A 24,889-nucleotide genomic window follows, 5' to 3' on the forward strand; every position below is an offset into this window, starting at 1 on the left:
ATCACCGAAATCCCAGTGTCCAGATATGCTGACATGTACTCCATGAAGCCAGGTTTGTCCTCTGAGAGCCTGAGGGGATGATAGAAAGAGACATGTGAGACCTGTGGTCAATACAAATCACCTTTGATCTCCAGCCATTAACCAGGATGGTTACTGAGACTATTTTGAAGACCTAGGAATATAACTGATCTGATCAAGTCTGAATAGTTCTAAAATCTATTCTTTTAAATATTTGTTTATTTGGCTGTGTCAGGTCTAGTTGTGGCTCACAGAATCTTCATTGCACTGGGGGGAACTTTCATTCAACATGAGTCTTCATAGTGACGCATGGGCTTAGCTGCTCCACTGCATGTGGGATCTTAGTTCCCTGATCAGGTAACAAACCTGCCTTGCAAGGTGGATTCTTAACCACTGGACCACCAGAGAAATTCTTAAAAGTCTATTTTTTAGAGAAAAGTGGCCAAAATAAAAGTCCAACCTTTAGGAAAGGACCCACGGCCCAATGCCAAACGGAAGAGGGAAATGTTATTCTATAAACATCACATCTTAAAGTTCCATCCCATGGAACACTAATCCTGCAAACGGCTTCATCCTTAAGAAAAGCCTAGTTTGGGAAAGGCTCTCTAATGCATTCTCTTGCCTTCTTGCAGAATTACAGTGCTCATCAGCGTGTCAAAATTCTGAGCTGGCGTAGAGTAAAGCATTCTCAGCTTCTTGCTTCCACCTAGGGTTTCCCAGACTTCTTTTACAGTGGAAATTACTTTCCCATTACCTGCCATCCCATCTCAAATGGGAAGTGGGAAAAATCTCTTATTAGGGGATTGAAATGTTATTTTCAGAACCTCAGTCCTTTGAAAAGGATCAGTCTTGGATGATGGTCCTCAGGTGTGCCTTTCTGTAAGATGACCATTTCGACCAGTTCCAGATCCACCTACATAAGTTGCCCAGGTAAAAGCAGAGAACTGCTAAAGAAACTGGTGTGCGCATGACACTCTGGTCCACACAGAGCTCCCATTGTGACTATTAAGGCCCCACATCAAGATAAATAAATGTCACACTGGCATTATTTCCTCTGTTCTGCTGAATAGTCTTAAAGATAAGGAAACATTCTTCCCAACATAATGAGCCATCAAAATACACTTATATGAAATCCCAGGTACAGCCAAGTGATCTGTGCTGCTGACAATGGGCTTTCTTCTCTCCCATTTCTTGCATTATGTCCCCAACAAAGGAGCTATGCTATTACTCTTGCCCTGGCAAGAGATAGCGTTTCAGCCCTTGGAGATCTGACAATCACACTTAATTACTTCCAGCACAAGCACCCGCTTTATTAGCACAGTCAGGGTCAGTGGGGGCTTCCTGTAGGTCACAGGAGTGGGGGTTGGTTGAGACTTAGGTATAAGGCTCTGTGTTCATACAGAGAGGACAGCGCGCTTGTGTATCACTCTGTCGTGTCCGACTCTGTGACCCCATGGACTGTAGTCCACCAGGCTCTTCTGTTCATGGGATTTTCCAGGCAAGCCATTTCCTTCTCCAGGGGATCTTTCTGACCCAGGGATCGAACCCATGTCTCCTGTATTGGCAAACATATTCTTTACCAATGAGCCATCTGGGAAGCCCTGTTTTTTTCCCTATACAAGGTCTAGAAATCAGAACCCAGTCCACACAAGTGCCCACAAAAGTTGACAAACCAACAAACAAACAGCAAAGTGCAAACGGTGGTGAAATGGGCTTTCTGTGCACTGTTTACACGTTGAGAAAATTAAAACCTCCCCCAGACCTAGATGAATTGCCTACTTTTGCCCTTGACTCCATCCAGTACCCTCTCCAGTTGCTGTCCTCCAACCCAACCCAAGCCTCAACATTGCTTTAAAAAAACAAAACAAACCCCCAAACCTGACCTTCCCCTTGTTAAAATGGTGGCTCTCCTGAGAGCTTTCCCAGTGGTCTGTGTTGATGCAGAAGTGAAGCTTTGAACTCCAACACTGACTGTTGACTCTTAACCAGCTCACAGTGGGCCCTGTCAGGAACTTGACACTTTACCACCCCTATGGCACCTCTAGGTTGCTTTCTGCCTACCCCACCTGTGTGGACACACCTGTATACAGGGCAAACCCCAGAGCACCCTGCAGTTTTAGATGCTAAGTAAAAGAAGCCCTAGTTACAAACTCAGGGTTTAAGGCACTGCCTTTAAAGTCTCTGGAAATACCAAGTGTATCTCCTTCACTGTGAAGGGGCCATCACCACAGCCTCAGGTAAGCTACAAGGGGAATCTTTTAAAGTCCATTCATCTTTGGGCCTTCGAGTTCTGTCCCAGCCATTTGGGGGCTATAGGTAAACCTATGGGACCAGTCGAAGGATGAGGAGGGGAGAGTGGGTTAAATGAAGGCATGATTTTCTTGTCATCCAACCAAAGACAGTTTGTTTTACAAAAGAAGCCTTTCCTTAGGGAAATCATTACCATTTAATTCCAATTTATTCTTTAAAATAAATTCTGTCTTAAATTCTGTCTTTTGTCTACTCTCATCTATTTCTTTCCTGTGGTAAGTTGCAGTGAGAGAAGAGCTAAGAGTTCAGAGGTCTGGGTAAACGTGCAAAAAAGTTCAGAGACCATCGAAATGCTGTCTGATGACCTAGTCAAGAAATTTGACCAGGGACTCTCAGGAGAACTGTGCATCAGACACTCCTTGCTACAAATTCTATTTTTCCTCAATGATAACCATTCACCCACTTCATGTCAGGCAGGAAATTAGAGCAAAAGGATTTCTGGCAACTCCAGAAAGCCTTTCTCCCAATAAATAGAGTGGTGGGAGAGCAAAGAATGATGGGTAGTTGGACACTGTTCCTTCAACATGGGGAGACACAGAGACAGAGGTCCAGACCTGGGTTCCAACCTTCACGACCCGGGGTTCCAGTCATGCAGGGTCCCCCACACCCTACCTCTAGACTCACAGAAGCTGGAATTCCATGCCTCAGCTTATCATTGTCCTCTTAGGGGACCCACAGCTGGGAAGGGATCTTGTGTCTAAGAAGGAATGGGTAGGAAATAGACTCATTTACTCAAAAAATATAAGAATCCCTACCATTTACAAGACACTGTGTTGGATATTATGAGATGTTTACAAGATCTAAAACTCTGTAGTGTATAGGGAGGGCTTAAAATCAATAGGAAGCTGTGGTACTAAGCCATAGCCATGGGCTTCCCATACGGCGCTAGTGGTAATGAATCCACCTGCCGGTGCAGGAGACATGGGTTTGATCCCTGTGTTGGGAAGATCCCGTGGAGAAGGAAATGGCAACCCACTCTAGTGTTCTTTCCTGGGAAATTCTATGGACAAAGGATCGGACACGACTGAGCACACACAAGCCATCAGTTCAGTTCAGTTCAGTCGCTCAGTCGCATCCCACTCTTTGCGACCCCGTGAATCGCAGCACGCCAGGCCTCCCTGTCCATCACCAGCCCCCGGAGTTCACTCAAATTCACGTGCATCGAGTCAGTGATGCCATCCAGCCATCTCATCCTCTGTCGTCCCCTTCTCCTCCTGCCTGCAATCCCTCCCAGCATCAGAGTCTTTTCCAGTGAGTCAACTCTTCTCATGATGTGGCCAAAGTACTGGAGTTTCAGCTTTAGCATCATTCCTTCCAAAGAACACCCAGGACTGATCTCCTTTAGAATGGACTGGTTGGATCTCCTTGCAGTCCAAGGGACTCTCAAGAGTCTTCTCCAACACCACAGGTCAAAAGCATCAATTCTTCGGCACTCAGCTTTCTTCACAGTCCAACTCTCACATCCATACATGACTACTGGAAAAACCATAGCCTTGACTAGACGGACCTTAGTCGGCAAAGTAATGTCTCTGCTTTGGAATATGCTATCTAGGTTGGTCATAACTTTCCTTCCAAGGAGTAAGCGTCTTTTAATTTCATGGCTGCAGTCACCATCTGCAGTGATTTTGGAGCCCCCCAAAATAAAGTCTAACACTTTCCACTGTTTCCCCATCTATTTCCCATGGGGTGATAGGACTAGATGCCATGATCTTCATTTTCTGAATGTTGAGCTTTAAGCCAACTTTTTCACTCTCCTCTTTCACTTTCATCAAGAGGCTCTTTAGCTCCTCTTCACTTTCTGCCATAAGGGTGATGTCATCTGCATATCTGAGGTTATTGATATTTCTCCCGGCAATCTTGATTCCAGCTTGTGTTTCTTCCAGTCCAGCGTTTCTCATGATGTACTCTGCATAGAAGTTAAATAAGCAGGGTGACAATATACAGCCTTGACATACTCCTTTTCCTATTTGGAACCAGTCTGTTGTTGCATGTCCAGTTCTAACTGTTGCTTCCTGACCTGCATATAGGTTTCACAAGAGGCAGGTCAGGTGGTCTGGTATTCCCATCTCTCTCAGAATTTCCCACAGTTGATTGTGATGCACACAGTCAAAGTCTTTGGTATAGTCAATAAAGCAGAAATAGATGTTTTTCTGGAACACTCTTGCTTTTTCCATGATCCAGCCAATGTTGGCACTTTGATCTCTGGTTCCTCTGCCTTTTCTAAAACCAGCTTGAACATCTGGAAGTTCATGGTTCACATATTGCTGAAGCCTGTCTTGGAGAATTTTGAGCATTGCTTTACTAGCGTGTGAGATGAATGCAATTGTACAGTAGTTTGAGCATTCTTTGATACATAAGTAATTACAGTTGCTCAATGAGGTAGGGAAAAAAAATAAACTTATTCTGTGAACACCTGGGTTTTGGTCCAAGGTAGTGGTGATGAGTTATGTCACTGCAGCATGCCCAACAATATATCTCAGCCTTGGTTTCCCATAAATAGAAATGGAGATAAAAAGGTCTTTTCCCTAGGATTTTGATGAGTATTAAATGAGGAAAGGCATGGAAAGCACCTGGCCACAGATGGATATTGTTAGGTGTTTTCCTGGCATTGCTATTTCACCCAATGAGTTAAGCAATGTCTCTTTTGAATCATTCATAATCTCTGAAGGGGGAAAATCTCATTTACTTTCCTGACCCAGGCATGTCCCAAAGTAGTAGAAAGTAGTCCAGATTTTGTTGCTGTTGTTCAGTTGACCTCATGGACTGTAGCTTGCCTGGCTCCTCTGTCCATGGAATTTCCCAGGCAAGAATACTGGAGTGGGCTTCCATTTCCTTATCCAGGGGATCTTCCTGGATCAGGGATTGAACCCATGACTCCTACATTGGCAGGCAGATTCTTTACCACTGAGCCACCAGGGAAGCCCAATGTATTTTACTCATATTTATTGAGCATTTAATGTATGCTGTGTTAAGTTCTCTTCAGATATCACCTCATTTAATCTTTATATTTGCATCACGGGAAGAAGGTACTTTATAAATTCTCAATTTACAGGTGAAGCACCTAAAGATCAGAGGGGTTAAGGAATGTCCCTAAATGTATACACATCTGATCCAAACCAGGGCCTTTCTGAGTCAGGAGCCTGTGCCGTTAGCCACCTCCTATTTGTTTCTCCAAGACGTCACACTCAGGACAGCAGTAAGTCTCAGAAGTTTTCTCCCATCAATGGTGGGGTTGGCCTCACTCAGTGCTGAAAATGCCAGAAACACTGAACTATCCCAGGACCAGGACTGGGGTTAGCAAAGGGATGGGGTAGGTGATGCAGTGAAAAACTGGGACTAGTTAGCAAGGAAGTACGCACAAGACACCTTCCTGTGAAATGTGTGAGAATTTAGGAGAGTCAGTCTGAGATGTAGTTTTCAGAAACCATGATTCAGTGGACGTTTCATTCCAAATGCTTTGAAGAAGCCCAGTCACTAAGTGGCTGCTTTAACTTTCTACTCCTTAAACCCAGACTTTTTCATTTGAGTTTAGTCTTTTCTGCAGGCAGACCATGTGGCTGTTTCCATTGTTTTGTTAACGGCTCGATTCTTTACAAGTCAATTCTCAGTCCACTTTTTTTTACTGTTTCGAAGACCTGTGATAATGACATTTGGGAGTGTTTCTTTAGCCCTGCAGTGGGGAGTTGCAGGTGAGAAAACAGCATGATCTCTCATCCTAGTTGAGAAAAGAATTCTAAGAACTGCACTGCCGTTTTCTGATACATAGGGCAGAACCTGTAAATTTTTACAATTTTATTTCTGAAGCTTTCTTCTAACTCAGGGGTCAGCAAACAACAGCCCTGGGCCAAATACAATCTGCAGGCTACATTTCTTAATAAAGTTTTATTGGGACACAGCCATGCCCATTTGTTAATGTGTTGTCTCTGGCTGCCTCCAAGCTACAGTGGCAGAGATGAATCATTATTACGGACATCAAATGGTCCACAAAGTCTAAAATATTTACTACTTGGCCTTTTGCAGAAAAAAAGTTGCCAACTCCTACTCTAACGTACTCTTTCCATTTCCATTGCTTGGACTTTTCCTGAGATGTAATAAGATATGTATATTTAGTCTTCATCCTAGTTCCTGACACAGAACTTCTAAAACCCTTGTCATTTCCTGAGTGAACATGTGACTACATCTTTTGTCCTAATATTTGGTTCTTGACCCTCATTGCTAACGTAGAGCTCTGAAAATCTTTGTGATTTCCTGAGTGATGGGGGTGGTAGGAACATCTGACACAGAGCTCCTAAACCCCTTGGAATTTCTGAGTGATAGGAGCACCATTTGTTCCAATAAAGCAACTCTTTGTGGGATCCTGGATGGGTACTCATTGCTAGAAAGACCAAGTCATGATGAGAAGCTTGGAATTTTCCATTCTACCTACCACCCCCACCCCATCCTCTAGAGAGAAGAGGGAATGGGAAATTAATTAATAGACCATACATACCTCGTGAAGCCTCCATAAAAACCTGTAAAGTATGGGGTTTAGAGAGCTTCTGGGTTGGTGAACACAACTGTGTGTTGGGAAGGCGGTGTACCCCAACTCCGTGGGAACAGAAGTTCCTGTGCTTGGGCCCCCAGGCCTCACCCTATGTGTCTCTTCATCCTTTGTCATGTTGCTGCTGCTGTTCAATCACTTAGCATGTCTGACTGTTTTGCAACCCCATGAACTGTAGCTCACCAGGCTCCTCAGTCCATCGGATTTTCCAGGTAAGAATACTGAGTGGGTTGCCATCTCTTTCTCCAGGGGATCTTCCTGACCCAGGGATTGAACCCACATCTCCTGCTTTGCAGGCAGATTCTTTACCACTGAGCCACCAGGGAAGTCCATCCTTTATCATATCCCTTGTAATAAACCAGGAAACACATGTAAATGTTTCCCTGAGTTTTTTGAGTCATTCTAGGAAATTATCAGACCCAAGGTAGAGGGTTATGGGAAATCATGACCTTGCAGCCAAGTCAGACAGAAGTGTAAGTAGCCTAGGGACCCATTACTTGTGACTGCCATCTGAAATGAGGCCAGTATTGTGGGGCTGAGCCTTGCAACCTGTGGAATCGGGTGCAAACTCTGGTAATTAGTGTCAAAACTGCATTAAATTAAGGGACACCTAGTCCATAGGGTAGGAAAATGTATTGGTGTGGGGTAGGTGTGAGTGTTGATATCTGTACTCTCTGATCACATTCATTGGCTCAATGTCCCCAAATCTAGGTAAAGAGGAAGAGCAGAGAAGGGCAAGGGTAAAAGAGGGAGGAATAAGAAAGGAACAGAGCAATCATGGAGGAGAAATAATAATAAAAACCAAGGAATGAGATCAAGTGAGCAGAGGTGGTAGAAAATGGTCCCCTGCATTTGTCTTAGTTGTTCTATCCCTCAGCAGGTTCTCTCAGCTCCAAAGTTAGGGTCAGTTCTCCTATTGGTCAAGCAGGCATTTTCTGCCCCTTCCCTTCCCTGCTGTATCTCTTCTCTTCCTCACCCCCACTTCCATCCTTCCTGCTCAAACCCCCCTTAACTTTCTTTTTTTTTCTTAATTGGAGAAAAATTGCTTTACAGTGTTGTGTTGGTTTCTGCCTTCGAACAACAATGTGAATCCAAATGTGAATCCGTCATAATTATATATATGCAAAAATATATCCCCTCCCTCTCAAGCCTCCCTCGCTCCCCCTACTATCTCACCCCTCTAGGTCATCACAGAGCACTAGGCTGGGCTCCCTGAGCTGTACAGAAGCTTCCCACTAGCTATCTATTTCACACGTGGTAGTGTCAATGGCACCCCACTCCAGTACTCTTGCCTGGAAAATCCCATGGACAGAGGAGCCTGGTAGGCTGCAGTCCATGGAGTCTCGAAGAGTTGGACATGACTGAGCGACTTCACTTTCACTTTTTACTTTCATGCATTGGAGAAGGAAATGGCAACCCATTCCAGTGTTCTTGCCTGGAGAATCCCAGGGACGGGGGAGCCTGGTGGGCTGCTGTCTATGGGGTCACACAGAGTCGGACACGACTGCAGTGACTTGGCAGCAGCAGCAACATATATATGTCAATGCTACTTTCTCAACTCTATCCTCTGCCTTTTTTCTCTTTGTTGCCCCATTTTCTATGCCTCCTTGCCAGTATTAACCCACAAATGATCTTGCACCTCAAGGAAGGAACTCAGTGAGAAGGGGCTGCTTTCTACTGCAGGTCACCATGGAACCAGTGCCTGAGAGCCCCAGACTGGATACGGACTCTATGCTGCATCTGGGAAAAGCAACTGAGCTTTCTTTGGGGAAGATTGTATGTACGCCCATACATACACACACATACACACACTCAGCAGCATGAACTGAAATGTGGAAATGAAATAAAGCATGCCCATCAGCTCAAACCCTTTCTTTTGATAGCACACATCAGGCTCTGGGCTGCTGGCTCAAAGGAACAATGTCAGGGTACAGGGCATTTAACATGATTCCTCTGCGGGGAGTTCCAAACTATCATAATCAAATTCAGAGAAGTCTGATGTCATGCTAGTGGCAGTGGAATAACCCATACGCTGTGGGCTAACCATGTTACATCAATTTTCATTGCATGTAATTACATTTGTGGAGACAGAAGGGGATGACTTGATGAGGCCTCATCAGTAATAACAGCCTGGAGAAGGGACTTTTGCTGGAGTTAATGGGTGCCCTTGAATGGATGATGCAAACACACACTTTACAAAATGAATCAGTTGCCAGCCATTGGTTCATTCTCACTGATGTTTGAAATTATCCATCCATTTACCTCCTTTCCATTTTCCTGCTAGTGTCTTGGTTCAGTTCCAGTTGCCCCAATCCTACACTGTTTTCATAGTCTTCCAAATAATTTCCAGTCCTCTTGGGACTTTCCTTTCCTACCCTGTCTGTCTGTATATATATATATATATATATATATATATATATATATATATATGTGTGTGTGTGTGTGTGTGTGTGTGTGTGTGTGTGTGTGTGTGTGTGTGTGTATAATATATTATATATAAGTATTGAATTGAATTATATATATATAATTATATATTATATATACTCAGTTGCTCAGTCATGTCTGACTCTTTTGTGACCCCATGTACTGTAGCCCTGGAGAAGGCAATGGCACCCCACTCCACTACTCTTGCCTGGAAAATCCCATAGATAGAGGAGCCTGGTAGGCTGTAGTCCATGGGGTCACTAAGAGTCAGACACGACTGAGCGACTTCACTTTCACTTTTCACTTTCATGCATTGGAGAAGGAAATGGCAATCCACCTCAGTGTTCTTGCCTGGGGAATCCCAGGGACGAGGGAGCCTGGTAGGCTTCTGTCTATGGGGTCACACAGAGTCGGACACGACTGAAGCGACTTAGCAGCAGCAGCAGTACTGTAGCCCGCCAGGTTCCTCTGTCCATGGTATTTTCCAGGCAAAATACTAGAGTGGGTTATCATTTCCTCTTCCAGGAAATGATTCCCGACCCTGGGACTGAATCCTCATTTCTTTCATTGGCAGACGGATTCTTTATCACTGAGCTACCTGGGAAGCCCCAGATCGAATCTTGTCCTTTAAAGGCAGATTGTCATAAAGAAAAATCTCATCATATCATTATATAATCCCTTTACTCAACTACGGAAAATGACTCATTCTCCTCCTGCTGGCACTCAAAGCTCTCAGCACCGTGCCCTGAGACCATCCTTCCAGATGCATTTCCCACTGCTTTCACAGGCAGATCCTATATTCTGCCCATAAAAGCCCCCTAATTATTCCCTGAACACATCTCATGTTGAATTATGATAGTGACTTAAAAAAAAATCCAACTATAGTTCTGATACGCCTGCCTACTTAATCTTCCCTATCCATGCTTCTATTACCTTGTCTCTGAAGTCTCTTTCTTATTACCTGAAAAAACAATGTCACCCTCTTCTGAATCCCTAGGACACTCAGCTGGGACTGATCCTTGTAGGTAACGCCAACAACTGTGTACATGTTGATCTATACTTCCAAACTAACAGCTCCTTGAAGACAGGATTAGTTTATATTTTAGTCACCTTTTGTCTCCCACAGTATTTTGCATGGAGTAAAAACTGAATAAATAAACCATTTTTATATACTGAACAAGTAAATACAAATGTCTATGGAGTTCATATAAAAACTGGATGACAAAGAAATAAAACTCGACAAAGAAAACATAAATTACATATATGACCCAAATCTAACTGTTTAGAGAATAAAATAACAGCAGGAAGTTGTTAGAAGCTTATGAATGGAGCTAAAGAGGTAAAAAGACAATGTTGCTTCCATAGATATGTGTTAATATACAATATTTGTTTTTCTCTTTCTGACTTACTTCACTCTGTATGATATTCTTCAGACTTACTCAGTTCAGTTCAGTTGCTCAGTCGTGTTTGATTCTTTGCGACCCCATGGACTGCAGCACGTCAGCCTCCCTGTCCATCACCAACTCCCAGAGTTTACTCAAACTCATGTCCATTGAGTTGGTGATGCCATCCAGCCATCTCATTCTCTGTCGTCCCCTTCTCCTCCCACCTTCAATCTTTCCCAGCATCAGAGTCTTTCCATATGAGTCAGCTCTTCATATCAGGTGGCCAAAGTTTTGGAGTTTCAGCTTCAGCATCAGTCCTTCCAATGAATATTCAGGACTGATTTCCTTTAGAATGGACTGGTTGGATCTCCTTGCAGTCCAAGGGACTCTCAAGAGTCTTCTCCAACACAACAGTTCAAAAGCATCAATTCTTCGGCACTCAGCTTTCTTCACAGTCCAACTCTCACATCCATACATGACCAATGGAAAAACCGTAGCCTTGACTAGATGGACCTTTGCTGGCAAAGTAATGTCTCTGCTTTTTAATATGCTATCTAGGTTGGTCATAACTTTTCTTCCAAGGAGTAAGCGTCTTGTAGTTTCATGGCTGCAATCACCATCTGCAGTGATTTTGGAGCACCCCCCCCCCACCAAAGTCAACCACTGTTTCCCCATCTATTTGCCATGAAGTGATGGGACCAGATGCCATGATCTTCGTTTTCTGAATGTTGAGCTTTAAGCCAACTTTTTCACTCTCCTCTTTCACTTTCATCAGGAGACTCTTTAGTTCCTCTTCACTTTCTGCCATAAGGGTGGTGTCATCTGCATATCTGAGGTTATTGATATTTCTCCTGGCAATCTTAATTCCATCTTGCGCTTCACCCAGCCCAGCATTTCTCATGATGTACTCTGCACATAAGTTAAATAAGCAGGGTGACAATATACAGTCTTGACATACTTCTTTTCCTATTTGGAACCATTCTGTTGTTCCATGTCCAGTTCTAACTGTTGCTTTTTGACCTGCATACAGATTTCTCAAGAGGCAGGTCAGGTGGTCTGGTATTCCCATCTCTTTCAGAATTTTCCAGAGTTTATCGTGATCCACACAGTCAAAGGCTTTGGCATAGTCAATAAAGCAGAAATAGATGTTTTTCTGGAACTCTCTTGCTTTACCGACACCTAGATCTACCCATGGGAAACAGTGGAAACAGTGTCAGAATTTATTATGGGGGGCTCAAAAATCACTGTAGATGGTGATTGCAGCCAAAAAATAAAAAAAGACTCTTACTCTTTGGAAGGAAAGTTATGACCAACTTAGACAGCATATCCAAAAGCAAAGACACTACTTTGCCAACAAAGGTCCGTCTAGTCAAGGGTATGGTTTTTCCAGTGGTCATGTATGGATGCAAAAGTTGGGCTGTGAAGAAAGCTGAGCAATGAAGAATTGATACTTTTGAACTGTGGTGTTGGAGAAGACTCTTGAGAGTCCCTTGGACTGCAAGGAGATCCAACCAGTCCATTCTAAAGGAGATCAGTCCTGGGTGTTCTTTGGAAGGACTGATTCTAAAGCCGAAACTCCAGTACTTTCGCCACCTCATATGAAGAGTTGACTCACTGGAAAAGACTCTGATGCTGCGAGGGAGTGGGGGCAGGAGGAGAAGGGGACGACAGAGGATGAGATGGCAGGGTAGCATCACTGACTCGATGGACATGGGTTTGGGTGAACTGTGGGAGTTGGTGATGACAGGGAGGCCTGGTGTGCTGCAATTCATGGGGTTGCAAAGAGTCAGGCATGACTGAGCGACTGAACTGAACTGAGATCTACCCACATCTTTACAAATAAGCCAATTTCATCACTTTTTGGGTGAGTAACATTCCATTGTGTATATCTTCCACATCTTCTTTATCCATTCCTCTGTTGATGGACATTTAAGAATCTAGATATTGCAAAGCAGAAATAGAGACACAGACGTAGAGAACAAACATACAGATATCAAGGCGGAAGAGGGAGTGAGAGAAATTGGCAGATTGGTGTTGACACATATACAGTATTGCAACTATATGTAAAATAGATAACTAATCCATCCTAAAGATCAGTCCTGGGTGTTCATTGGAAGGACTGATGTTGAAGCTGAAACTCCAATACTTGGGCCACCTGATGCGAAGAGCAGAGTCATTTGAAGAGACCCTGATGCAGGGAAAGATTGAGGGAAGGAGGAGAAGGGGACGACGGAGGATGAGATGGTTGGATGCCATCACCGACTCAATGGACATGGGTTTGGGTGAACTTTGGGAGTGGATGATGGACAGGGAGGCCTGGCATGCTGTAGTTAATGGGATCACAAAGAGTCAGACACGACTAAGTGACTGAACTGAACTGAATGAGAATAATTCATACAGCACAGGGAACTCTACTTAATGCACTGAAGTCCAAAAGGGAGGGCACATATGTATATGTATTGCTGATTCATTTTGTTGTACAGTAGAAACTAATACAACATTGTAAAGCTACTATAATCCAATAAAAAATAATTTTTAAAAAGACAATGTTTGAGAATGCTTTGAGACTAAATGGAGATTTGGACTATGTCAGAATGGAAAGGAAATGAACATATTCTGTGCTGAATGCTGTGCCCTCACTTTCCTGGGCAACACTTCATTCACTTCTTGTACCCACCTAATGCTACACACATAACAGGCGCCTAAGGTGACTTAGCTTTAAAGGGGCAGAGTTCGGACTCAATTTAGGCCTCTCAGTCTCCCTAGCCCGCATTGTTTCCATGCCTTTCTGCTTCCTGTGCAGGTGCATGGGTGGGGCAGGGCAGGACTGCAGCTGGGTAGAAGCTGATGGGATGACACCATGGTGAGTAGGAGAGTTGTGAGGCAGAGGGAACAAGCAAGGGAAGCTGAGAAAGCCAGGGTGGGGGGGGTGGGGGGGGCAGATTAGTGGGAAAGTCCTGGAGTGAAGGGGAAGGGCTGCAGATTGCAGTCCACGAAGGCTGAGGGGGACTTGGGACACCAGTGTCTCACTCAGAGTGGAGGGTACTCTCTTTAGAGCTGAAGGCTATGGAACAAACAGGATTGGAATGGAAGGACTGTGGTGCACCCAGAAAAGTCTTGGATTGTGGGATGCTGTCCTCTGCAAAAGAGGAGGGATGTAGGTGGAGGCCCTAGACAAGAAAGTCCTCCTGCTAAAAGGCTTGCCCATCTAGTGGGCAGAGTTGGCTGTGCATGTCACGTGTACTGGGGGGGGAGGGAGTGTTGGGAGGGTGTGTTCCAAAAGAAGGCCTTTGATTTACTGCTGCTCCAGTGGGAGTTATTTACGGTTATCAGTCTCACAGCTGGTAGGAAGGAAGCCAAGAATCATTGTGCAATTGGGGAATTCTCTTTTGTTCAAAGTGCCCATTTGACTGAGCTAGATATTGAATTAATCTAGTTAAGAAACCACTTAAAACATCTTAAGTTGTTCTAAACAAATAGATTTATGGCCTATGTATTACATTTTTTAAGACTTTATTTTATTTTTTGGTCTTTTTTTAAAATTCGAGTGTAGTTGATTTACAATACTGTGTTAGTGTCAGGTGTATAGCAAAGATTTTTAGTTATATACAAACCTATTCTTTTTCAGATTCTTTCCCCTTATAGGTTATTCAGTTCAGTTCAGTTCAGTCACTCAGTCGTGTCTGACTCTTTGCAATCCCATGAATCGCAGCACGCCAGGCCTCCCTGTCCATCACCAACTCCCGGAGTTCACTCACACTCAAGCCCATCAAGTCAGCAATGCCACCCAACCATCTCATTCTCTGTTGTCCCCTTCTCCTCCTGCCCTCAATCCCTCCCAGCATCAGAGTCTTTTCCAATGAGTCAACTCTTCCCATGAGGTGGCCAAAGTATTGAAGTTTCAGCTTTAGCATCATTCAAGTTAAATATGGTTCTCTATTCTATATAGTAGATCCTTGTTTGGGTTATCAATTTTATATATAGTAGTGTATATCTGTTAATCTCAAGCTCCTAACTTATCCCATAGCACTATCAATTTAGCAAGTAAATAAATAATATATCTGGCATTACGAAATTCAGGCTCTATCACTTCAACTACTACTATGACTGTTACTAAGTACTAGCACATGTTATTATTATCACCATGATTGCTGCATGTCATTGTATGACTCTCAGTTGAGTTCAGTTCACACACTCAGTCGTGTCCGACTCTTTGCGATGCCATGAACCACAGCACACCAGGCCTCCCTGTCCATCACCAACTCCTGGAGTCCACCCAAACCTATGTCCATTGAGTTGGTGATGCCATCCAACCATCTTATGCTCTGTCGTCCCCTTCTCCTCCTGCCCCCAAACGCTCCCAGCATCAGAGTCTTTTCAAATGAGTCAGCTCTTCGCATCAGGTGGCCAAAGTATTAAGAGTTTCAGCTTCATCATCAGTCCTTCCAATGAACACCAGGACTGATCTCCTTTAGAATGGACTGGTTGGATCTCCTTGCAGTCCAAGGGACTCTCAAGAGTCTTCTCCAACACCGCAGTTCAAAAGCATCAGTTCTTCTGCGCTCAGCTTTCTTCACAGTCCAACTCTCACATCCATACATGACCACTGGAAAAACCATAGCCTTGACTAGACGGACCTTTGTTGGCAAAGTAATGTCTCTGCTTTTGAATATGCTATCTAGGTTGGTTATAACTTTCCTTCCAAGGAGTAAGCATCTTTTAGTTTCATGGCTGCAATCACCATATGCAGTGATTTTGGAGCCCAGAAGAATCAAGTCAGCCACTGTTTCCACTGTTTCCCCATCTATTTGCCATGAAGTGATGGGATTGGATGCCATGATCTTAGTTTTCTGAATGCTGAGTTTTAAACCAGCTTTTTCACTTTCCTCTTTTACTTTCATCCAGGTAACATTTGTTGGAGATCTTCTATTTGGAAGGCATCCATCTGGGGGCCTTACATCGTTACCTGCTAATACTCATTAAAACTTTACCAGTAAGTAGTATTATTAGCCTTGTTATGACTGGTCTCCAAATCTTTTTATTAATGACAGATTGTTTTGTAGATTGTGCCTGGGAAAGAAGCCTTGTCAGTCCAAAGGGGGCTCCAGGGACAGTGCATATCCTTCCTGAATCATGTATTATTTTAGTATCTGAAATTCCAGCCCCTGGTCCTGTATGCGGGAGGCCTTCATCTTAAGGGGGATGCTCAGGTTGGCATTTGTTAAGGACCAAGGTGAAAGTAAAAGAGGAGAGTGAAAAAGTTGGCTTAAATCTCAACATTCAGAAAACAAAGATCATGGCATCTGGTCCCATCACTTCATGGGAACTAGAGGGGGAAAGAGTGTCAGACCTTATTTTGGGGGGCTCCAAAATCACTGCAGAAAGACACTTACTCCTTGGAAGAAAAGTTATGACCAACCTAGATAGCATATTCAAAAGCAGAGACAATACTTTGCTGACTAAGGTCCGTCTAGTCAAGGCTATGGTTTTTCCTGTGGTCATGTATGGATGTGAGAGTTGGACTGTGAAGAAGGCTGAGCACCAAAGAATTGATGCTTTTGAACTGTGGTATTGGAGAAGACTCTTGAGAGTCCTTTGGACTGCAAGGAGATCCAACCAGTCCATTCTGAAGGAGATCAGCCCTGGGGTTTCTTTGAAAGGACTGATGATAAAGCTGAAACTCCAGTACTTTGGGCAGCTCATGCAAAGAGTTGACTCATTGGAAAAGACTCTGATGCTGGGAGGGATTGGGGGCAGGAGGAGAAGGGGACAACAGAGGATGAGATGGCTGGATGGCATCACTGACTCGATGGGCGTGAGTCTGAGTGAATTCCGGGAGTTGGTGATGGACAGGGAGGCCAGCATGCTGCGATTCATGGGGTCGCAAAGAATCAGACATGACTGAGTGACCAAACTGAACTGAACCGAAGGTATCCCAGATGGTGCCAGTGGTAAAGAACCCACCTGTGGATGCAGGAGATATAAGAGATGCAGAGATCAATCCCTGGGAAGATCCCCTGGAGGAGGGCGTGGCAACCCACCCCAGTATTCTGGCCTGAAGAATCCATGGACAGGGGAGCCTGGCAGGCTACAGTTCATAGGGTCGCACAGAGTCAGACACAACTGAAGTCACTTAGCATGCAGGCCATAGGGGATCCTCTTCTCATCCATTCAATCAATACCACTCCTCCTTCCTCACCAACTCTGCCAGAAGGAAAAATTAATCCTCACCATACTGAAGAGTCAGCACAAATGAGACTATTTATTTTTAATTAAATCACCAATGACTTTTGATTCATACCAGATTCACGTGCATAGATTACACATGAAAACTACTTGGGTCCAGACTGTGTCCTCCTAGAAAGATGTTAACATAGTTACAGTGACCTTGGGGCTATATTCCAGGAAACACTTACATTATTCAATAGAAAATAAAAATACGTAAGAGTTTTTAGTCAGAAGTGGTGTCATAAACTCTTTGTGGGCTCAGAAGAAGCTCAGAAACCAGCCTTTCTTTTCCCCACTATGTCTCATGTCAGAGGCTACTTTTACTTTAAAGATCAAAATATCTTTCATTAGCCCTTGCTATCTTTTATGTAAGACGCTGTCTTATCAGGACTATTCTCATTGCTATAGAAGTTAAGAAAATAGGAGAATGGTGCTTTAGCATAAAATAACACTAATTATATTTTGAAAAGTGAAGTCACTCAATCGTGTATGACTCTTTGCAACCCCAAGGACTGTAACCCACCAGGCTCCTCCATCCATGGAATTTTTCAGGCAAGACTACTGGAGTGGGTTGTTATTTCCTTCTCCAGGGGATCTTCCTGACCCAGGGATCCAACCTGGGTCTCCCACATTGCAGGCAGCTGCTTTACCATCTGAGCCACCAGTTGCTGTTAAGTCGCTTCAGTGTCCGACTCTGTGCGACCCCAGAGACGGCAGCCCACCAGGCTCCGCCATCCCTGGGATGCTCCAGGCAAGAACACTGGAGTGGGTTGCCATTTCCTTCTCCAATGCATGAAAGTGAAAAGTAAAAGGGAAGTCGCTCAATCGTGTCCAACTCTTTGCGACCCCATGGACTGCAGCCTACCATGGGATTTTTCAGGCAAGAGTGCTGGAGTGGGTTGCCATTGCCTTCTCCACCAGGGAAGCCAGATAGTACTTTGAATTTCATGGAGAAAATCTCATCAAGTCATTTTTTGTCTTGCCATTGTATTCGCACATCCAGTCTCTTCTCCAGTCCCAGTTGCCCCCACGGCCAGCCCCATCTTCTCTGGTCACAGACTATGTCACTTGCATACTCTCCTCTCCTAATGGTTGTGCCCTGTTTTTACATGCATAGCTTTACTGCTGTGTTCTGATAGAATCAGATAAGTCAGTTATATACATGTATACAAATGTATATACATACGTATGAACACATATAAATACGTACATACATATGCATAATCAGGAAATCATTCCCACTGTCTACCATTGTTGGGACCTATTGGAATAGGGTCCTTGAATGAAGTATAAAGAAATGTAAGCACCCTAACAAGGAAATTGTATTTCTGTGTACACAATACATATGCCTTGTTGTTGCCAGAGTCTATCATCTTGTCACATTGCCAGCATTAAATAAATGGCTGTTTATAGTGAATGAAAGGGACTAGGAAAGGGAGGAGGGAGGAAACGCAATATGATCCTTAATGAATATTTTCAGTAGTCAATACATTTTACTTTAACATTAATGGTGCTCTGCTCACATTAAAGAACTTCTAGCACTTTCAAACAGTTCAAATCTGTGGTCACGGCTCACTAAGCCTAAACTAATGGATAAAAAGCTAGAAGGTGCACTAATTTAGCTCTTTGTTCATGAATTCTCTCAACCATTGGTTGTACCAAATATCATTTCAACAGTGAGCTATTTTAATATTTTCCCCCAATTCAATCCAGTTTTACAAAGCTAAAAATGTGATTGGGTTCCACCACAAAAGTAAGTTACATGGGAAGCATCTAAGTAGAAACTTTAGTTAAATTCAATTATTTGGACAGAATAAGACAAAGTCAAATTAAAATTTGATTTTTAAAAGCAAAGTGAGATATACATAGATAGAGATAATGTTGACCCACTGCATATGCTGAAAAACCTCCTGCTTGCTGAAGTTGGCAGTGGAATACATTATATACTGATAAAGGATATAATTCAGCAAGAGGAAACAACAATCTTAAATATATATGCATCAAACATAGGAGCATCTTAATACGTAAACTCAGTATTTACAAACATCAAGAGAGAAATTAGTGGTAATACAATATTAATTCCAAATACCCTTATATCAGTGAACAGATCACGCAGACAGAAAATCAATAAGAAAACATGGGACTTAATGGGCACATTAGACTAGATAAAATTAACAGGTATACAAAGAGCCTTTCAACTCAAAACAGCCGACTATACATTCTCTTCATTAAAGAAAAAATTCTCCAGGATAGATCATATACTAGGCCACAAAAGAAGTCTCAGTAAATTTAAGAACATAGAAATTATATCATTTCTTTAACCTCCACAATGGTGGGAGACTAGAAAGGAAATACAATAAAAAACTGAAAAACACAAACATTCGGATCTAAGCAACATGCTACTGTACAACCAACGTGCCACTGAGGGGGGCAGAGACAGAGAGAATAAATTGACACTTTCAGATAAATGAAAATAAAAACAAAATGACCCAAAATCCATGTCATGTAGTAAAAGCAGTTCTGAGAGGAGTTTAAAGTGATACAAGTCTATCTCAGAAAACAAAACAAAACAAAATCTCAAACAATCTAATCTTATACCTAAAGAAACTAGAAAAAAAGAACAAACAAAACCCAGTTAGTAGAAGAAAATAAGTAATAAAGATACAAAAATAAGTGAAACAGAGACTTAAAAATAATAGGCTAATAAAATGAAGGGCTGGTTCTTTGAAAAAATAAAGAAAATATAAATCTTTTAGCCAGATTTAACAAGAGAAAAAAAAGGATCCAAATAACTAAAATCGGAAATAAAAGAGGAGAAATTACAACTGACACCAGACAAATATAGAAGATATGAAAGACCACTACAAAAAATTATACACCAATAAAATGGACAGCCTAGAAGAAATGGATAAATTCCTAGATGTGTACAATCTTGCAAGACTGGGTCAGGATGAAATAAAAAATATGAAACAGTTATTACCAGTAATGCAGTGGAATTGATAAATTTAAAAACTCCTAACAAAATTCCAGGACCAAATGGCTTCACAGGTGAATTCTATCAGACATTTCAAAGCACTTAACAGCTATTCTTCAACTACTGTAAAAAAAATTAAGGAGAAAGAGTGCTTCCAAACTCATTCTCCAAGGGCAGCATCACCTGTTACCAAAACCAAAGACACCACAAAAAAGAAAATCACAGGTGATATTACTGATGAACATAAATGCATAATTTCTCAAAAGTATATTGAAATTCAAATGCACTAATATATTAAAAATGAGTTTTAAATTGAACTTCATACATGGTTGATTCTATAATTCTACTATTTTCCATTTTTTGAGAAATTATAGTTGATTTACAACATTATATTAATTTCAGGTGTACAACATAGAGATTCAGTATTTTTGCAGATTATTTTCCACTATAAGTCATCACAAGATAATGGCTATAATCTTTCTGTGCTATAAATTGTATCATGTTGTCTATCTGCTTTATGCACTGTAGTTTGTATCTGTTAGTCCCATAACCCTGATTTTTCATTCCCCCTTCCTTCTCCCCTGTGGTAACCACATTTTTTTCTATAGCAGTGAATCTGCTTTTTACATACATTCATTTGTATTATCTTTTAGAATAGACAAATAAGTAATATTAAAAAAAATACACCATGACTTCAAAACAAAGAGAGGGTGTATATGCAACTGATCCACTTTGCCATGCAATAGAAACCAACGCAACACTGTAAACCAACTGTCCTCCAATAAAAATTAATTTTTAAAAATGCCATGATCAAAAGAGACATATCCTGGGTATGCAAAGATGGTTCAATACCTGCAAATCAATCGATATGATACATCATATTAGCAGGAGAATAAAAATAAAAATCCTATTATCATTTCAATAGGTATATTTCTGAGTATTTACCCAAAGAAAATGAAAATGCTAATTCTAAAAGATATATGTATATCAATGTTCATCGCAACATTGTTTACATAGACAAGATATTGAAGCAGCCTAGGTGTCCATCAGTAGATGAGTGGATAAAGAAGAAGTGGTATACACAAACATAGGCAATGGCACCCCACTCCAGTACTCTTGCCTGGAAAATCCCACGGATGGAGGAGCCTGGTGGGCTGCAGTCCATGGGGTCACTGAGAGTTGGACATAACTCAGCAACTTCACTCTCACTTTTCACTTTCATGCATTGGAGAAGGAAATGGCAACCCACTCCAATGTTCTTGCCTGGAGCATCCTGGGGACAGGGGTCACACGGAGTAGGACACAACTGAAGCAACTTAGCAGCAGCAGCAGCAGCATACATATAATAGGATGTTACTCAGCCATAAAAAAAGGAATCTTGCCATTTATGACAACATGGATGGATCTAGAGGGTATTATGCTAAGTGAAATGTCAGTCAGAAAGAGACATATATCATATGATCTCACATATGAAATGTAAAAGATAAACTATATGAAAACAGTCTCATAGATATAAGAACAAACAGATGGCTGCCTGAGGGGAAGAGGAGATAAAATAAATGAAGAGAATTAAGAGGTACAAATCTCCAGTTTTGTAATAAATAAGTCACAGGAATATAATATACAGTGTAAGGATCGTTGGTCAGTATTATTGTAACAGCTTTGTATGGGGATGGATGATGACTAGACTTACCATGGTGATCATTTCATAATGTATGCAAATGTCAAATCATGGCATTATACACCTAAAACTGACACAATATTGTACATCAACTATATCTCAGTTTTAAAAACTATTCACTTTTCTTAATGATGCTTAAAAGTTGTTTTTAAAATATTAACATTTAAAGTAATATTTTATCATAAATAGTCATATTCTTTGATGCATTTGTTATACAGCCTTTAAGCTGACTTGTTACTCTATGAATCAAATTCATTGGCCCTCCTACAGTTCAGTGAAAAAGCAAAAAAGAAAACTCAAAAATGAGAAAGGCAGAAAAAAGACAAGTACTCTGGTTTACATGAAGCTCTGACTTATCTTCAAGAAATCATACTATGCCTTGAGGGGTATCTTTTCTTCACTCTGTTAAGAAGGAGGCTTGCCACAATTTTATTCTTCTTGGTTGGGGACTACTGATTCTAAATAGCTGGCTATTCTACGATTGGCGCAGTCTCACCCCCAGCAAGAGGTAATAAATCTAACCATGACAATGATAATAACATTTATATAGTTCATAGCCCTTTCAAATGCATTACCTCATTCGCTGTGCATGATGCATAATAACAACCGTGCAGTTTATCCTCATGGCTCCCATCAACCACATATTTGTTAATGCTCAGAGTCTGGCATTATGCGGACCAACTTTCCGATCAAACAGACCTGAATTAACAGGTTGCTCTTTGGTCACCGACTAGCTCTGTGATTTGGGGTCACAGAGCCTTAGTCTCAGTTTCCTGGGTTAGCACCGCATGCTATAGAGCAGTTGCTTTGAATAAAAAAACACTATTAAAAGTAAAGCTTCTAGCACAAGAAGCACATTTTTTAAGCATTCAGTAACTTAGAACTCTGTTTTCCCTCTTTCCCAATCCAAATATCTGGGGGTAAAAATAGACATATTCCTTTTTCCCTAGTTGTTTTAGGGATTGGCTTCCATAAAAGAATGCTAACGATGCCTGAGAGACCTATGCTCATTTTACTAGGCCACATGGGAGTCAGGAGCAGAAGACAGGAGTCCTCAGGAGGTGAGAGGCCAGTGGGGTGGGGAGATGGTGTCGGCATGGTGCAAAGTGAATGGGGCCCGTTTGAATGCAGAATAAAGTGTGTTCAGGCAATAAGGCTGCTGGCTATCAAAACTGATCCAGCAATTAGCAAACACAGATTCTTAAGATCTCCCAGATTGGTGAGCTCTAAGCTTTAACCACAGACACCTGTAATTAAAGGTTTGGGTGACATGGGTTCCAACATAACCTGGTCCAATAGTTGTCTGGCTATAAACAGTCTTTGGATGCAGGGTCTAGGTGCTCACAGAGCCTCATCCCAGGAGGGAGGAATGATTCAGAAGAGATGACTCACTTGGGTAATTTGTAACAACAGCTATAAACTGCTCAGATTTTTCCCCCCTCAAGCCTCCAACCCCAGTTCTGCTGATGCTTTTCTTTTTTTGTGTTCTCTGCCCTTCTTTCAAGGTGTTGTAAGGCTGACTCCATGAAGAAAAGAGCACAAAATAACTGAGATAACATCTCTGAAATAACCAACCCGCAAACGCACCCTGAATAGAGTGATGATTGGCAAGGTCTGGTCATCTTGGGAGTCATTTTCTTTTTTGTTGTGAACTATCCTTTAACATTTTTGATGATGCTGATTTATGATTATTTCTAGTGGGAGAGGCAGGTGACAAGTCCAACTATGCTCTAGCTAAAAAGACCACGAGGTTAAAAAAAAAAAAAAAGACTGGCTTTATTGATAAATAAAGGCCAGTCTTCAGTGATAAAGATCAAATGTTCACACTGGTGGTTTTTAATGATCTATTGATATGTTCAAAAGATACAGTAATGATTTCATTTAGCACTTTAAATTTAAGGAAACAGATCTGGCCTATTAGCCAAGTTTTACTGATAAGCAGACGCGTAAGGTGGCAGTAAGTGCTCAATTACCTACTATTTCCTCTAGAAAAACTGTCATAATTGAATTAACTTTCAAATAAGAGTTTTCCTATCATTAGGTAACACAAAATGATTAAATGAATTAACAAGCTTCAGTGATTATGAGTTTGGACTTTTCTAGAGAAAATAATATGGTTGATAAGATTCATTAAATAAATCCATTATCAATCTGCCATTCCATGGACTTTAAAAATATCTCTATAGGCAAATGGCTATAAAACTTTGCTCAAGGCAGTTCTGATTATTGCTTGCTATTTTTATATTCAAATAATGTTTACTTAATCTTATAAATTATACTATAAAAATTCAATTTTCAATTGTTTCTAGACACTCTAGTTCTCCAGGAGTACATTTATCTTGAAAAAAATGTTAACAAACCTACTCACCTTGGCTTGTCACTCACCTCCCTCATTTTTTATTCTTTCCTATCTCATTAGGATGAAGAACATGAGTACACTTTGTTTCTTTGCTTGTAACATTAAAATGTAATCACTTTCTATATTAAGAGAGATATTTGAAACCAAAAGAGAAAGGAAGGGATTCTTCTAATCCCATGTATTGTCTTTGCTTTAAATATGTATGCCTTTCTATTTTGTCATAACAGGTAAGAAATAAAATTCTTCAGATGTGATGGAACTAGTTAGGGTTAAAGTGGGGCTCAGAATATGAGACAGGGTAAGATAGAGAGAGAGGAGGAAATTTATGATACAGGTGAGATCGATGAATGGAGAGCAAGGAACTTTCCCCTTGTCCCCCAACTCCACTGCTTTTAGACAGATTTTCTTAATCTAGGTAGGAGAGATCAAGAGAGTTTTTTTTTTTTTTCAACCACAAATGCACCGTTTATATACTGACTAGTGACAAAGATGAAATTTGTAGTTAATTCAGAAGTATGTGTGCTTCCTATGTCTGAGTTCTTGGCAGAGATTTTCAATCTCATGTAATCTGCATATTTTTTGGTCTTTTTTTTTTTAAGATAATTTATTATCTTCTGTCTTGTCTGTTCTTCCCACTCCCCTAGAAATCCTATTAATTAAATTTTACATTTTTAATCTCCTATTTTCCTTTCCCATTTTGTGATATTCTTTATCAACATCTTCTTTCAACTACTCTATTATATATATATATTCTTTACATATACGCGTATATATATTCTCATCCTCTATCTTGTTCTTTTTTTTAATAGAATCTTTTTTATGAATGCACTATATTCTCTTTTCTCTCTGAGACTATTTTAATAACTTGGAATTTTGTTCCTCTCCCTCATTTTCTTTGATTTCTCCAGATCTCTTTCTGTCTCTTTTTCTGCTTCTTTGTTTTGGTGTCTGTTTTAATGCTACATCTTTT

The sequence above is a fragment of the Ovis aries genome, chromosome 12, assembly GCF_016772045.2.
Source record: "Ovis aries strain OAR_USU_Benz2616 breed Rambouillet chromosome 12, ARS-UI_Ramb_v3.0, whole genome shotgun sequence".
NCBI classification, from domain to species: Eukaryota; Metazoa; Chordata; class Mammalia; order Artiodactyla; family Bovidae; genus Ovis; species Ovis aries.